Source organism: Trachypithecus francoisi, unplaced genomic scaffold (assembly GCF_009764315.1).
Source record: "Trachypithecus francoisi isolate TF-2019V2 unplaced genomic scaffold, Tfra_2.0 Lachesis_group19, whole genome shotgun sequence".
NCBI lineage: Eukaryota > Metazoa > Chordata > Mammalia > Primates > Cercopithecidae > Trachypithecus > Trachypithecus francoisi.
This window is the reverse complement of record NW_022681464.1, coordinates 39,645,400-39,662,437: the sequence shown is the minus strand read 5'-3', so window position 1 is coordinate 39,662,437 and position 17,038 is coordinate 39,645,400.

Here is a 17,038-nt window from a genome sequence, read left to right as displayed (position 1 = left end):
GGCCCTCACCAAATCTTCACCCCTCAGTTTTGGACTTCCAAGCTTCCAGAACCGTGAGCCAATAAATGTTGATTTACTATAAATGACCCAGTCTATGGTATTCAGTTCTAGCAGCACTAACAAGCTAAGACACCATTTAATGCTGTTCATCTCTCTGTGACTATCCTCAACCCAGTCCTCACCCTAGTGGCAACTCCACCTTCTGTACAAAACAAGAGATATCTTGATTTATTTTTTCTCTATGGATTGACCTCTCAGGATTCTCCATAGATAACTCTCCTGGTCATAAGGGTGGAGCCCTCATGAATGGGATTGGTGCTCTTATAAAAGAGGCCCCAGAGAGCTACCCTTTCTCTACCATATGAGGATACGGTAAGAAGGCGCTGTCTATAAACCAGAACACAGGCTCTCGTTCTCCAGACATCTACATTGAATCTGCAGATGCCTTTATCTTGGACTTTCCAGCCTCTAGAACTGTGAGAAATAAATATCTGTTATTCAAAAGTCACCCAGTCTATGATGTGATATTTTGTTATAGCAGCTGGAATGGACTAAGACACTGTATTTCATTTCTTTGTTTGTTTCTGGTGTTTTTAATGTGACTCCACCATATTTCTCTTCTTTCTTTGCTTCCTCTGTGCTCCTCAGCTATCAGTGTTAGGTCTTCATCTTTTCCCCCGTTTTTGTGTTCTCTTTCTCCCAGGGCTCACCCTTTCTTTCAATTTCTAATTATTACTTTATGGGGGCTAAATTATAAACTTTGACCCAGTACCTCTTGTTACAAGGTTTTCCACAGGCTTTTGTCCCATATGTCCAACCTTTCCCAATTAATTACACATGGATTAATCATTTATCATGTCAGATATATGATACATATGGTATGTGATATATGTCTTATATCACAGCCCCTATGATGTGCCCTTTTTTGCAGTGGCACCACCCACTTCCATCACACCACAGCCACTTGTTTCTTCCCCCAGGGGTGCCAGTCCCACCTCTTAGCTGCTACTCCTCGCTGACCAGCTGTATATCTGGAGTTTCAGACTCCCTGCACCGCATCAGATCTTGGATGGAACCCCACACTACAGGTTATGGCTTCTGGCAAACTAAGCTCATACCTAGGAGCCAGATGACAAGGGTAGTTGATGCCCTTTGGAGTGATTTTTTGGCTAATGAGAAATAGGGGTGTGAAGGGAGACAGGTAGATTGATTTTCTTTCCTCCTCTTCCCCACAGACTAATCTGGAGCATGGTTCTTTCTCACAGCCTAATTAGAAAAGTCCTGTCAACTGAATGAATACATCCGATAAGGCCCCTGCTGTGTCTCTCCTTGACTCCTGGTGAGACTGCAGCCAGTACAGGAAAGAATTGCTGCCTCACTAAACATCCTTTCTTACCTGCTTTGTTGTATTTTCATCCCCACCCCAATAATGCATCAGCACTTTAATAATTGCCTCAGGCTCTGTTTTCCGGAGAAACCAGGTTAATTTTAAAATTTAACATTTTAAAAAAGAAAAGGGAGTTTTTTTTCATCACTCAGTTTGGCTTTTGTCTCTGTGAAACCATAACAACATCACTAACCCTGAAAACCCTGTGTTCATTTCGTATCACTCATTCTTTCTTTTATTGGTAAAACACAGACTCTCAAAAGCCCAGTTGGTTCTTCCTTCATACTGAGGCATCCTCTCTCCAAGGCACCATGGGTACCACTCTGGTCTAGGCTTACATCAATTTTACCTTAATGACTGCACAGGTGTTCTGCTTTTTGAACCTGATTCTCTGACTCCAGTCTCCTTTCTATAATCCATCTTGCACACTCTACCGCTGTACAAGACGGCTCTTCCTTAAATTTCATCTTCATGTTGTTTCTCCAGGGACATCTCCACCGAATACATACAATGTAACCTTCAATGGTGTTTTGTAACCTATTATGAAAACTTGAAACTCTTTGAATTTGAAGTGTTTTCAACTACTTAACATTACAGTTCATTCTTCTCTTTCTGGCACAGTCACAGCCAGGTTGCTTTTAATCCTGCACCTTTGCTGATATTATTTACTTGGCCTGAAGCACCTTTTCCTCATCTTCTATAAATCTTCCCTGCCTTCCAAACCACAGCACAAAATAATCCGCTTCATGAGGTTTATTATAAGATCTCTGGAAGACAGTGCTATATACCTACTCTTAAATTCATTTAGCATTAATCATCTGTAATATTTAATTACTTAATTGCATATTTATTTATGCTGCTCATAAACAGTTTGGAATTATAGTTCTGTTTTCTTAACTAGATTACATTTTTTTAATCATAGAAACTGTTTTGTTTTTTCATAGGGCCTTAATTATATGGGGCACAAAATAGATGCTTTGTTGATTGTGTCTTTGAAAATGAATAGTCTATGTACAATAACCAGAAGTGCCTTGGTTAGTTGAAAGCTAGGTAATACCGCCTGATTATAATGATCAATAATAGGGACCATTCAATTTAATGAGTAAGGTGGATATTGGGTGCCCACCATACATCCTTATGAATGCCACTCTCAAAAGGTGATCCAATGATTGGAGACCAAGCATATATACCTCACTGCTGTTATAGAAGCAACCGCACTCTTCCTTCAGTCTGAATGATCCTGCCCTTGATAGGTAACAATTACATTTGGATAGGCAGTGTGGAAATTAGAGGAGCAAGTAGCATTCCAGCCTTATATCTCCAGCACCATTTTGAAGCCAAGTTAAACTTTTTACTAGCCAAAGTACTAGTGTGAACCAAGCAAGAGGCAAGAGAGTAGATCACGAAAAAGCCAGTGTGGCTGTAGTGTGAACTGATGTGTAATTACTGACTGGCTATATACTTGGGTTGTAAAGTGTATAAATTCATGTTAAGAAATATGGATTTATTCTATGTTAGTAGTGTACCACCAACGCTTTTTAAATAGAAATCTGACCACATCTGTGTTTCAGAAAGATAATTTTTGTAGCAGTACAGCAGATGGGAAGAGTGGTGGTGGGGAAGCCAGTGTAGAGGTTTATGTTTCTGTCTGGTTTCTGAACTGTGTTTGGGGAATGTTGTGAGGCCCTTAGAAATGCCTCGTGGGCCACTTCAAAGGACAATGAGGGTGAGTGGGTGGGAGTCTGGGCCTCCAATCCAACTTCTACCTGACAAGATCTACTTATATCTATTGCAGTTGGCCTTCTAAGTACAATTTAAGTAAAATTTTCTAAAAAGAAAATATATTGTAGCTTTAAAAAATTGGAAAACTCTGTCGGGCACGGTGGCTCAAGCCTGTAATCCCAGCACTTTGGGAGGCCGAGGCGGGCGGATCACGAGGTCAGGAGATCGAGACCATCCTGGCTAACATGGTGAAACCCCGTCTCTACTAAAAAATACAAAAAACTAGCCGGGCGAGGTGGCGGGCGCCTGTAGTCCCAGCTACTCGGGAGGCTGAGGCAGGAGAATGGCGTGAACCCGGGAGGCGGAGCTTGCAGTGAGCTGAGATCCGGCCACTGCACTCCAGCCCGGGCCACAGAGCGAGACTCTGTCTCAAAAAAAAAAAAAATTGGAAAACTCCTAATTTACTTAACTAGCAGACTTGGGGGCAGTTGTTGGACAAATTTTAGAAATATTTTGAGGTAGATTCCATTGGACTTACTTAGTAATAATACGAGATTTAAAAAATGAGGAGTCAAAGAACATTGGGTGATTTCATGGAAGTGATTGCATTAGCCAAGGTATAAATCATTCCAAGTGAAGAAGATTTATAGACAGGGAGATTCTCATCAACTCATTGAGTGGGAGGTGCCTTTGAGCAAGGATTTGCCGAAGAGATAATTAGAGATTGAAATCTGGATCTCAGGAGTAAGATCAGATATAGGTTTGGAAGTCATAAACATTAGATGGGCTTGGAAGCCAAGGAGACAGATGATGCCATCTAGAGAGAAAGTAGAGACCAGAAGAGCGGAGGTAACAAGCTGAAGACCAAGGTAGCATCCAGGCTATAAGGGTCATCTATCTACCTACAAGGATTCTTCAGCCTTTGCAATGTTTTACATTTGGTTTTTAAATGTATTGTTAACTTTTAAAATTCAGTTTTTCTTGCAAATGAAAACCACAGTGAGACACCATCTCATACCAATCAGAATGGTGATTATTAAAAGGTCAGGAAACAATACATGCTGTCGAGGCTATGGAGAAACAGGAATGCTTTTACACTGTTGGTGGGAATGTAAATTAGTTCAATCATTGTGGAAGACAGTGTGGCGATTCCTCAGGGATCTAGAACCAGAAATACTATTTGGCCCAGCAATCCCATTACTGGGTATATATCCAGAATTATTATAAATCATTCTACTATAAAAACACATGCTCATATATGTTTATTGCAGCACTATTTACAATAGCCAAGACTTGGAACCAACCCAAATGCCCATCAATGATAGACTGAATGTGGCATATATACACCATGGAATACTATGAAGCCATAGAAAAGAACGAGTTCATGTCCTTTGCAGGGACATGGATGAAGCTGGAAACCATCATTTTCAGCAAATTAGCACAGGAATAGAAAACCAAACACTGCATGTTCTCACACATAAGTGGGAGCTGAACAATGAGAATACATGGGGAGGGGAACAAAACACATCGGGGCCTGTCAGCGGGTGGGGTGCAAGGGGAGGGAGAGCATTAGGCCAAATACCTATTGCATGCGGAGCTTAAAAACTAGATGACGGACTGATAGGTGCAGCAAACCACCATGACACATGTATAACTATGTAACAAACCTGCACATTCTGCACATGTATCCTAAAACTTAAAGTAGAAAAAAAAAAAAAGAACATTCAATATTTGTGACTTCCCTGGACACATCAAAGGGGTTATTGATACTGGGCTACCCTTCTCTCATGGCCACCATAGGCCAGACTGTTGTTGAGTGGCACCCCCTGCAGCTTGGTCAATGCTCTGCAGTTGAGCACCTCCCATCCCACCAGCTTGGCTGGCTACTCCCGGTTGACTCAATTCCTCCAGACTCTAGGTATTTGAGTTTTGTTTTGTTTTTTTTTCTTCTTCTTTTAAAAAAGCTTTTATTCAGGGGTACATGTGTAGGTTTGTTACTTAGGTAAACTTATGTCAAGGGGGTTTGTTGTACAGATTATAGTATTGGAAGTCCTGGCCAGGGCAATCAGTCAAGAGAAAGAAATAAAGGACATCCACATAGGAAGAGAGGAAGTCAGACTATCCCTGTTTGCAGACAACATGATCCCATATATCGAAAATCCCATAGTCTCAGCCCAAAAGCTTCTTAAGCTGGTAAACAACTTCAGCAAAGTCTCAGGATACAAAATCAATGTGCAGAAATCACTAACATTCCTATACACCAACAACAGTGAAGCTGAGAGCCGAATCAGAAGTGCAATTCTATTCACAATAGCCACAAAAAGAATAAAATACCTAGGAATACAGTTAACCAAGGAGCTGAAAGATCTCTACAAGGAGAACTACAAAACATGGTTCAAAGGAATCAGAGATAAACAAATGGAAAAACATTCCATGCTCATGGATAGGAAGAATCAATGTTGTAAAAATGGGCACACTGCACAAACCAATTTATATATTCAATACTATTCCTATTAAACTACCATTGAGATTCTTCACAGAACTAGAAAAAAAACTATTTTGAAATTCATATGGAACCAAAAAAGAGCACAAATAGCTAAGGTGATCCTAAGCAAAAAAAGCGAAGCTGGAGGCATCATGTTACCAGACTTCAAACTACTCTACAGGGCTATAGTAACCAAAGCAGCATGGTACTGATTCATATGAGTTTTCAACTCCTGAGGGAGAAGAACACTGACAAGGGAACCTCTGACCACCAATATTTATTATGAAGTAGAGCCAGTAAATGGGATTATTTTGATTATTTATTTTCTTATCTTACTGTTTTGTTTCTTACTTGTGTAAGCCCAAGAATTAAACTAAATCTTTAGAGTTAGGGATTCCTCAGGCCAACAAACCTAAATTATATTGCTGCTCCCCAATCCTACTGTTTGCACCACCATCATGCAAACATTACATAACGCATGTAATAAGAGGCAAAATGCTGTTAATCTATTGGTAGAAGATAACACATTAGGATACAACATAATCTATTTTAATTTAATAAAATATATGTTGGATTTGGAGTTGGATAGGACAACAGTGTCATAATTAAGGGATGGACTGTGAAGTCAGACAGCTTGGGTTCCAATTGTCACTGCTAATTACCACCCGTGTGACCTTGTGCAGGTCTTTCTGTCTCTTGTTTTTCTCACCTGTGAAAGGTAGTTGTAAGGATTAAATGTGTTACTACAAGGAAAGCCTTTTGGGCACCTCAGGTGCATAATAAGTGATCAGTAAAGGTTAGTTGTTGCTGTTACTTTATCGAAAATGATTCACTTCTTACCATCAACAAACTTGATGAGCCTACTGAGTTTTTGTAAACCTGTAACCAAGCAAGCAGGAAATGAGAATTTAGTAGCAAATATGTAAATATGATGTATTGTTATTATAACCATAAATCTTATATCTTGACTGAAACAGCAAAACACCTTGAGAGTTAAATGTCTGTGGTTCTGAACAAATCGCTGTAGACATTTATTTTCACCTTTCAAGAGAAAAGCAATTTATTTCTGTTTAGGAGCTGTTGATGCAATCCCTAAAGTATTAGTTATTTCTTAAATTTGAAATTTTGTGTGATTAATTCAGGATAAAACAATGAATCAGAATTTAGATTACCAGCTCCATCAAGATTTATGGAATTTACATGGAATTTACAAGAAAAGGAATATTTGCACAAAGGGTTTTCTCCTCTATCAAAGTGTTAAGTGAGTCAATTACATGTTCTTGTAAATTTCTATTCAGCATCTGAATTTGCTCTCTAGCTTCATTTAAAAATCAACCTCAAAAGCCAAGAGTTTAATTTTGGGGTCCAAACCTCATGCATATTTATTTTGGAAAGTTGAGAGAGATGTTAGACATTTGCAATGAGATAAATAATGAGTTGAAATGAGGCTTGGGATTAAAGTTTTAAAGACCTTGCTTAAACGCATTTGTCCAGATTGTCCTGCAATTTCTGAGAGACTGGGTTTTGTTGGGATGAAATGAGAATTTGGAAAGCTGCTTGGTTCGTGTCTGCTCTTCAGTTGGATCTATCTAAGGCAGGACCTGAAGAAGATACATTAAATCATCTTTCTCTGCCTTAAATATTTAACAACACATGTTTTGTTCTGATGACTCTTTGAATTAGAATCATAGAATTTTATAGTTGGAAGAGCCCATAGAGATAAGTTAGAGCAAGACTTCAGTTTGTAAAAAGGAAACTGAAGCACGATGTTTGGGTTACTATAGGAAGAATGATTTGTATGTATTATCAGTTAGTCATTTTAGCTCTTCAAAGAAAAAAAAAAAGCAAAGTGTAGTGATTACTTAGAATCTGATCAATAAAACAAAAAACTGCTTAAACCAGTCACATACAAATTGGCTATTCATTTAGATGTTGGCCCAGACTGTCTGGCATGTGCAGGAAACATTTAAATAGTCAAATAACTTCCCTATTAATTAGACAAGCTTAATCTTTTATCAACCTTATTGAAATAAATAAAGTTGAGTGTGTATGTTTGCATCTAAATACATATATTTATGTATCTAAATGCGTATGTGTACAAATATATCTAAATACATGTATTTAGATATGTGTATGTGCATGTATATTCTCTCCCCCTAGGCAAAGACTTCCAGTAAGAGTACAAATGATTAAAGAAGGCTAACATATTGGAAACATTGAAAGATTATGCCTAGAGAAAATACAAGGAGTAAAAACAAAGACTGGGAGTAAGAGAAAAAAAAGGCAAGAGTTACCTCTATGCAACAGATTAGGAGGTTAAAGTGCAAAGATGTTAGGCAATTTGTCAGTAAGTGGCAGAGACAGAAATCTAAGCCAATTTTCCAGATGGCTATCTTATCCCCTGAACCATACCATGCTTTTCAATGTGTCCGCACATCTCCTGAGGGCCTTGTTAAAGCAGATTTTGATCCGTATGTCTGAGATAGGGCCACGGATGCACATTTTTGGCAAACCTCCAGGTGACTGTAATGCTGCTGGTGTGGGCTCATACTATTAGTAACAAGGGGCTATATTCTCTGTCCTTAATGTGCAGAAAACTAAAAGCCAAAAAACATGTTGTCTAGAAAACGATTGCCTTGGCCGGGCGCGGTGGCTCAAGCCTGTAATCCCAGCACTTTGGGAGGCCGAGACGGGCGGATCACGAGGTCAGGAGATCGAGACCATCCTGGCTAATACGGTGAAACCCTGTCTCTACTTAAAAATACAAAAAACTAGCCGGGCGACGAGGCGGGCGCCTGTAGTCCCAGCTACTTGGGAGGCTGAGGCAGGAGAATGGCATAAACCCGGGAGGCGGAGCTTGCAGTGAGCTGAGATCCGGCCACTGCACTCCAGCCTGGGTGGCAGAGCAAGACTCCGTCTCAAAAAAAAAAAAGAAAACGATTGCCTTTAGAATGCTCATCTGCAACTCTCAAGAAAATGCAGGGCCCCAACTAGAACAGAATTGTGAAGCTTTCCAGGCTTAATCTCAACATCTCAAACTTCATTTTGTGTCTTTCCACTACTTGTGGTCCAACATGAGGGAACCACCTCTGGTTTTGCTTTTTCCTTGTCAAGACCTACCTTTAGGAAACTCAGAAATTATTTCACACTGAGGAGTGAATGTCTGATCCCAACTTAAATTGAGAGGTCAACACTGAGTTGTATATGCAAAGGGTTATTGGAGGAATGCCTGTGAAGCATTCAGGGGAGAAAGCAGGAGTGCATAGCGAGAGCCTTCAGACTGGTGAATGTTTCAAATATGAGAAAGGAGAGGTGGAAGGAAGGATTGGGCTAGGAAGAATCTCAGACTTCAGTCCAGTTCTAAGGAACTTTCCATCAGGCTGACAGGGAGGTCTTGAGCCTTTCATCTCTGAGAGATGGGCCTGCACTAATACACTCACCACACTCACTCTCTGGCTGGAAGCAGCTGGGTAGTGCAGCCTCAGCATGCACGTGGTAGTGTATCTAGTGCACCAATAGCTGCTTTGTCAATCAACTATGTTCTATGTTCCCTGCAGTAAGAGAGCTGAGCAGTGCAGTTTCAGAGCCATCAAAGTCATCTCTTTGAGCTGCACTGACCTGCCACACAGGTTGGCAGGCAGCTCCTCCATGGTTCTCCCTGGCCACTCTTCCTGAGAGGCAACTTGGAAGCAGAGATCAGTGGGACAAGCTTCAACTCCTGCAGTCAGTCTCAGGGTCTCAGTTGGTCCTCATCCTTGGCCACGTCTGTTTTTCATTCTAAATCGCCCAATACCCTTAGCTATTTACTTGTCATTCCTGGGAGGTCTGAGTCTTGGGCACTTCTCGGGCTGAGGCTACAGCATGTCTTCTTTAACAGCAACAAGGAACGAGAGAGTGACTAAAGGGGCCCGAGTAGATCACCTGGTTCCTGCAGGTGTTCCTTCCTGCCCTCATTTTGTAAAGGTGGCTACAACCCCTACTGCCAATCAGGATCATTTACCTCTGCCAAGATGGTGACACTAATCCTTGCCTCTTCGACCATGGAGAAGAGGACTCCCACGTGCTCTGGCGGCAGCTTTCGCTTGTGGTTCCATGGGACCTAGCTGTGTCTTCTGGAAAGAAAACTCCCCCTTTGGTAACCAGGACCTCCAGTACTGCAGAGTCCAGAGATAAAGGGATGAGAAACCCCAAATCCCCCAGCGGGTCAGTTAAAGTGAGAGTAAGTGGGGCCATTCGATCTTCCACCTTGCGATTTCCAGATTAATATCGCCTTTCTATTGAGGACACAATGCCATATAGAGGTATTTGATTAAATGCATATAATCTTGCATGCATCCTGAAGGGCAGTACCCCATCCATGTACAATGTTGCCTCTGAGCTGTGCTTCATTTGTGTCTTTAGATGCCATTCCATCATTCTTTGAGGCGGACTGCTTCTGTATGATGTGGTATACACCAGAAGCAGCAGATCTTATTGTCATGGGTCCACTCACTCATCTCCTTCCCTAGAAAGTGGGAGCGCTGGCTAGATGTGCTGTGTGTGAGATTCCATGCCTGTAGATCAGGCATTCTGTAAGTTCCAGTTAGTGGTGTTGACTGAGGCTCTGCAAACAGGCTCTGCAAAATTAACACCAGAATAGGGATCTATTCCTATAAGAATCAACAACTGGCTTTTCCAAGATAGAAGGGGACTCATGTAGTCGACTTGCCACCAAATGCTGGTTGGTCTTCTCAAGGAAGAGAGTCACTTCAGGGCAGAGCACTAGTGTCTGTGGCTGACAGGCTGGACCTTCAGAGGCAACAGTCATTAGATCAGCGTAGATAAGTAGAAATTCATGCTTTGGGCCCTGTATGTAGCCTCCATCTCTGTCACTGCGGCCACTCCATTCACATGCTCATCATGATGACAAAGTTTAGCTAATATCAGCGGGCTGAGGCATTTTGTTACTACCTGATTGTTCAACCCCTCTTTTATTTTGAATGGTTTCTGATGATGCTTTGGATTTCAAAGTATCAATACCAATTCAGGCTTGGTGTCCAGGAGTCTCCAGTATGTCTGAGTATTTCTCTTTCCCTATCAGAGTCACCAAAGTAATGACCATAATTCCCTTTGGGAAAGAAAAAGTGGGGAAACATTTGAATGTATACTGGCTACAGTTTGGTAAATTCCTCCCATCTGGTCAGTGGATTCTGGATCTGAACAAGGGATTATGATATTTTACTGGGGCAACTGCCCTCAGCCTCTTGCTGTGTGATTCTTGCCTTTGTCTGGCTACAGAGATAAGCATCTTCCTTGTTGACTGCCAGAGTGTTTTGCCTCTAGGGATGCTGAGCTCTATTCACCATCTCCATACCTCCATGTGAGTCAATTCATACTGACTACCCCTCTGAATTTTCCAGTTGTTAGAGGAGCTCTAGCCTTCCAGCTTCTGATGTGTAAGCACCACCACATGGTCCTCACTCCCCAAACCCCTTGAGCACATGGGTATTCATAAACCCAGCCCTGTGGAAGCCTCTCTTGCTCTCAGCCTTCACATCAGAGCAGAACTATTACTGCCATTTGAGTGATGCAGGGGCCCTGTCCCCCGCCCCTGCATCCAGCCCCCTCAAAAATCCATTCCCAGGGACACTGCCTTAGTGATTGCTGCTATGTGCAAGTTGATTTTTGCAGTCCCTTCAGTATATAATCTCTTTCCTTCTTTCTCAGGCCCAGCATATGCTGGGTTTTAATTCTATTATCAGCCTGGCACCCAGGAGAAGAGGTGAGAGTAGCTCTTGAGGGAGGCACCACACCTTTGTGGGGCTCTGCACCATCTTCTAGCATGGAGGAAGTACTAGCCGCTAGAAGAGAAGGGTAGGTCATGTCTACAAGCTCTGAAGGTTAAGATCCACAGAGCCAATCTCCCAAGGAACACCTGTCTGGATGTCATATCCTATGTTTCAGGGTGCCAGGTTTTCTCAACCAAGGCTCCAAACTTAGTAGCACAGGCTGCCTTGGCTGAGCATGCAAATTTCTCCGGAGCTCTGTGTCTCTGTCAAGTGAACCTGCTCTTGAGCTGAGTCAGACCTCTCACCACAGGAGATAATGGGCTCTTTGAAAGAGACCAGAAAGGCCCTCTGGCACTCACTCTTATTTTTAATTGTTTGTTCCTGGCCCTCTGTTTCTCATTATGCTTCTGCTGAGTCTCAATACAACTTAGCAATAATCAGCCGGCTCTGCCATCCTAGTAGCAATTGCTCCACATATCTTTCAAGTATCTGAACCATTTCGGTGGAAAGGGCATCCCCTCCACCAGGATGTTTTCCCAAGTCAACAACAAAGAGTTCTGCAGCAATTGGGCCACTGTTTATGTGAGGGTCTATGCGTGCCCCACTCCATTCAGCATGGTATCCACCATGTCTACTGGACAGTGAGTGAGGTACCCCTAAGCTCTCTTTTCAAGCCCTGTTTTTTAATACCCACACTGGAACCAACTGTGTTAGTTTGAATCCTCCAAAAAGCAGGCAGCACGGTGGGATCTGACATGCGGGGCATTTATTGAAAAAATGCCAGGAGGGACTATGGGAAGAGTAAGAATGTGCAGGAAGAGGCGTGGTCTGACACTTATGAAAGGAGTTGGGGTGGAAGGCAGTGGAGGAGACGGCAGAAAGAGCATCAGCCACAGAGCAATTTCAGGACATGTTCCATCTGGCTGAATCAGAGTCCACTCCTGTCTGGCAGGAGTGGCCCTGCACTAGTCCCCAACTGCTCAGTCCTTGGCTGGGAGAAGCCTTGGGGTAGGGGGCCTTGGCATTAACGTGGTGGGAGTCCAGAGAACCCAGCGGCCAGGAGTGGTGGTCAGCTAAGCTTCCTACAGCAGAGCTGATCACCAGGCACTTTTCCCATGCCACCAACAATGACTGTAATCGGTTCCTGATTAATGGTTAGCACATACTGAGCATTTGTTATATGCCAGGCACTGTGCTAACAGCTTTTGAATGCGTCTCTCCTTTTAATCCTCATAACATGTGTAATGATCATCCCTATTTTTCAAAATTGAACTGAGGCTTAGAGAGGTTAAGTAATTTGCCAAAGGTCATGAGGAGTTGGTCCTGTTAATAATCCTATGCAACTTTCCATTAAAACAATTTTGTATGTATTGATCAACCACATATCCTGTTTCTGAAGGTCCACCAAGTTTTTGGACTATAATAGTGAGTCATGCAGCCTGGGTCCTCCCATCACAGACTTTAAATCCAATAAGGGAAGTAGATATGCAAATACACAATTTTAATATGGTTGGAAACTGCATAGAAAGGCCCTCAGGATGCCATGCATGAAAGGACTCCAGGAGGATATGATATCAAACTGTGACTGGAGGGTAGGTAGCATTCAGCCAGGTGAGAAAAGGTGAGCATAAGGGAGTACTAAGCAAAGGACACCGTGTACACAAATGCTTACAGACCCAAGAAAGCGTAGCTCCTTCACGGTATTTTGTGATAATGGACATCATGGCATGTTGTTAGTAATTTCGAACTTTGACCTGTATGGGCATGCATAGAACCAGAGTAATGAGCAAAACAGAAAGACCCTTATATTCTCAAAGAGAATGTATGAAATAGCATAAAAATTGTCATGTGAAGGAGAAATTGACATTAAAAATTCACGGAATTGAATTGCATTCTATTTAATTCAATTAACTCGTTTTGTGTTTTGAGACAGTCTCCCTCTGTCACCCAGACTGGAGTGCAGTGGTGCAGTCATAGCTCACTGTAACCTTGACCACCTGGGCTCAAGCTATTCTCCTGCCTCAGCCTCCCAAGTAGCTGAGACTATAAGTGCATGCCACTGCACCCAGGTAATTTTTAATTTTGTTGTTGTTGTTGTTGTTGAGACAGGGTCTTATTATGTTGCCCAAGTTGATCTGGAGCTCCTGGCCTCCAGCGATCCCTCTTGGCCTCCCAAAGTGCTGGGATTGCAGGCATAAGCCACTGCCCTCGGCCTAATTGACTTAAGAAGTTTTAAACGTGTCCTATTTGATTCATATGATCAATTTCCTGGTTGAAAGTGCTCCCCTCCAACTGACGGCACATCATGCCCCATGCTGATATCGCTAAAGTCACACACAGGTTATTTCACTGTGAAACTCAATACAGTAGTTTCCTATTAATCCTCAGAGAATCAGACTTTGTATCTTGACCTTCAAGATCCTTTAGAAGAAAGGAATTTCCAGTTAAAGTGGCATAAAAAGGTTGGTGATTCTTCTGATAGAACTGTCAAAACTGTCAAAACCAACCATTTTCTAGCACTGGAAATTGACCAGGGCAGAAAAGTTGAAGCATTTGTTTTTGAAAAACTGATAGACCTCTAAGAAAGGACAGATGACCTTGCCTAGGAAGCCCTTCTCACTTCCTAGTCCTTAAGGTGGAAAGGGAAGATTTTCAAGATGATATTTGGCACAAAGTCAGCAGCTTTGCTGCCAGGAGGGGTGCTCTCCGAGGATCTGGAGGGAAAAATCTGAATTTGGGGATAAAGGTGACAGATTTTTATCTAAATGGGAAATAATCCAATCATGTATTTTGTTGGATAAAGAAAATTCAGTATAGACATACAGTATACTACTACTAAGTAGGTAAAGGAACGAACTGCCGATACAAGCTGCAACATGGGAAAACCTGAAAAATGCCGTGCCAAATGAAAGAAGCCACTCGCAAACCACATATATCATGTGAATCTATGTACAATATCGAGAAAAGGCAAAACTGCAGAGACAGAAACAGATTCGTTGTTTGCCTGGGGTGGGTATCAAGGACTGACTGAAAAAAAAAGGCCTTAGGAAATCTTTTGGGGTAGATATAAATGTTCTAAAACTGGATTATGGGAATATTTGCACAGCTGTATACATTTCCTAAAACTCACCAAACTTTATGCTTAAAGTATTAATTATACAAGTTATAATTTAAGTATAAAGTGTACTTTTAACTCTATAAAGCAAAAGTTGGTGCATTTTATAGTACGCAGGTTATACCTCAATAATGGTGTTAAAAATTCTCCAAAATCTTGCTTCATGTACACATCCAGACAACTTCCTGAGACCATCCACCCTCCCTTCCAGGCAGAGACTTTGTCCAAGCTGACCTCCCTGCTTTGTCTCCTCTTCTTCTCCAGCAGCCACAGCACACTCATCCTGTAAGCAGGTGGTATAGCCAGCGCGTTGCCCTGCACTGCTGAGCTGAGCATGGGTATGACTTGCTAAAATGATAACTTCCCTTTTTGCTGCAAGAAGCCCTCTGTTTGCCATAGTGGGCTGAAAAGATACTGTCATGTTTCACATTTCCTCTTTCATGAAAACTTCAGAGAACACAGCCCAAGTCCCATTTTCTTCACTAAGCCTTCCCTGGCTATTCTAGTTCATGGTGATTTACAGCTTACTAAGGAGTCACTCTCTAATCATTTTATTCAATATCATTCCAACAATTGTATTGAAAGCCTAGTATGTGCTGAATGCTATTAAGGAGCTAGAGAAAAAGTTCCTACCTTGTGGAACGTATGTTCTAGCAATTTTATATGGTACTAATTTTATATGGTACTACTAATTTTATATGGTGCTACTAATTTTATATGGTGCTATATCCATGAAATTTTGTCTGTGTTACTTTTGTTTCCATTGTTATAGTGTAATTTGTTCTTTGAGAATGGAGACTCTCTTACATCTTTTTCCATTATCACTAACAGTGTCTTTAATACAGTGTAAACCAAATAATAAGTGTTTAAGGAATATTTGTATATGACTTACTCAGAGATTACGTAATAATAATCGGCACCAAATTCTGAGACCTAACTATATGCTATGTTCTGATCTGCTTTGTTTATGTGATATCATTTAAGATTCTTGTAATATTTGAGATTTGTATTTTTTCAATTTACTGATGAAAAAATTAAAATGGAAAGAAATCAAGCAACTTTCCCGAAGTCACATAAGTACTAGATGATGGAAATATGGCTCAATTTTTTTTTTTTTTTTTTTTTTTTTGAGACGGAGTCTTGCTCTGTCACCCAGGCTGGAGTGCAGTGGCCGGATCTCAGCTCACTGCAAGCTCCGCCTCCCGGGTTCACGCCATTCTCCTGCCTCAGCCTCCTGAGTAGCTGGGACTACAGGCACCCGCCACCTCGCCCGGCTAGTTTTTTGTAAGAAATATGGCTCAATTTTAAGAGTGTCTCATTTCAAAACTTTGCTTTTAGCCATATGCTATCTCCATGGCATATTTTAATTTATCTTTTTTGTAGTTATATAAACATCTTTATTTAAAGACCTCAGCATATTAGACTGTGTTTCAGTTTTGAAGTGGTAAGCATATAACAGCTAAATGTATGTGTTGAAATTAATGGCTTGGAGACAATACTCCATAGACCTCTCACGATTTTGCATGTCTTAAGAGAATATGTACTTTGATCTAGGCTAACTTTCCAAGGATTATTATATAGCAAACAACCTTGAAAAATAGAATTGTCCCTCTCTGGAGCAGATGGAAGATGTTTTAATGTAAAAACATGTTTTTAATGTTTTTACATGAATGTTTTTAACGCTGTTACTAGTTACAGGGGTGTCCAATCTTTTGGCTTCCCTGGGCTACACTGGAAAAAGAATTGTCTTGGCCCACACGTAAAACACACTAACATTAGTGATAGCTGATGAGCTAAAACAAATCACAAAAAAACTCACAGTGTTTTAAGAAAGTTTATGAATTTGGCCGGGCGCGGTGGCTCAAGCCTGTAATCCCAGCACTTTGGGAGGCCGAGACGGGCGGATCACGAGGTCAGGAGATCGAGACCATCCTGGCTAATACGGTGAAACCCCGTCTCTACTTAAAAATACAAAAAAAAACTAGCCGGGCGGCGAGGCGGGCACCTGTAGTCCCAGCTACTCGGGAGGCTGAGGCAGGAGAATGGCGTAAACCCGGGAGGCGGAGCTTGCAGTGAGCTGAGATCCGGCCACTGCACTCCAGCCTGGGTGGCAGAGCGAGACTCCGTCTCAAAAAAAAAAAAAAAAAAAAAAAAAAAGAAAGTTTATGAATTTGTATTGAGACTGATTCAAAGCCGTCCTGGGCCACATGTGGGCTGTGGGCTGCAGGTTGGACAAACTTAGTCTGGTATGATAAAGGTAATGCCATTTTCCAGGACAAAAATGTCTGTCAGGTTTGCTTACAGTCCATTATAAAATATCAGGGTTTCTCAAGTTCTGGCTTCCTCAGCTGGAACACAGAGCCCACTGGGTGTACAGCATTGACCTGGCCTGCCTTCACATCATCCCCATGGGCACTAGGATGCAAGGGTAAACAAGAGAGATACAAAGTTCATGTCATTTGCTGGGCTCTGGGAATAGTCCTTTGTCTCCGATCTAGGAGCCTTCTGCCTTCTGCCAGCATCCACAAAATACCGTGGCAGGCTAACTTGTTAGGCTGCTC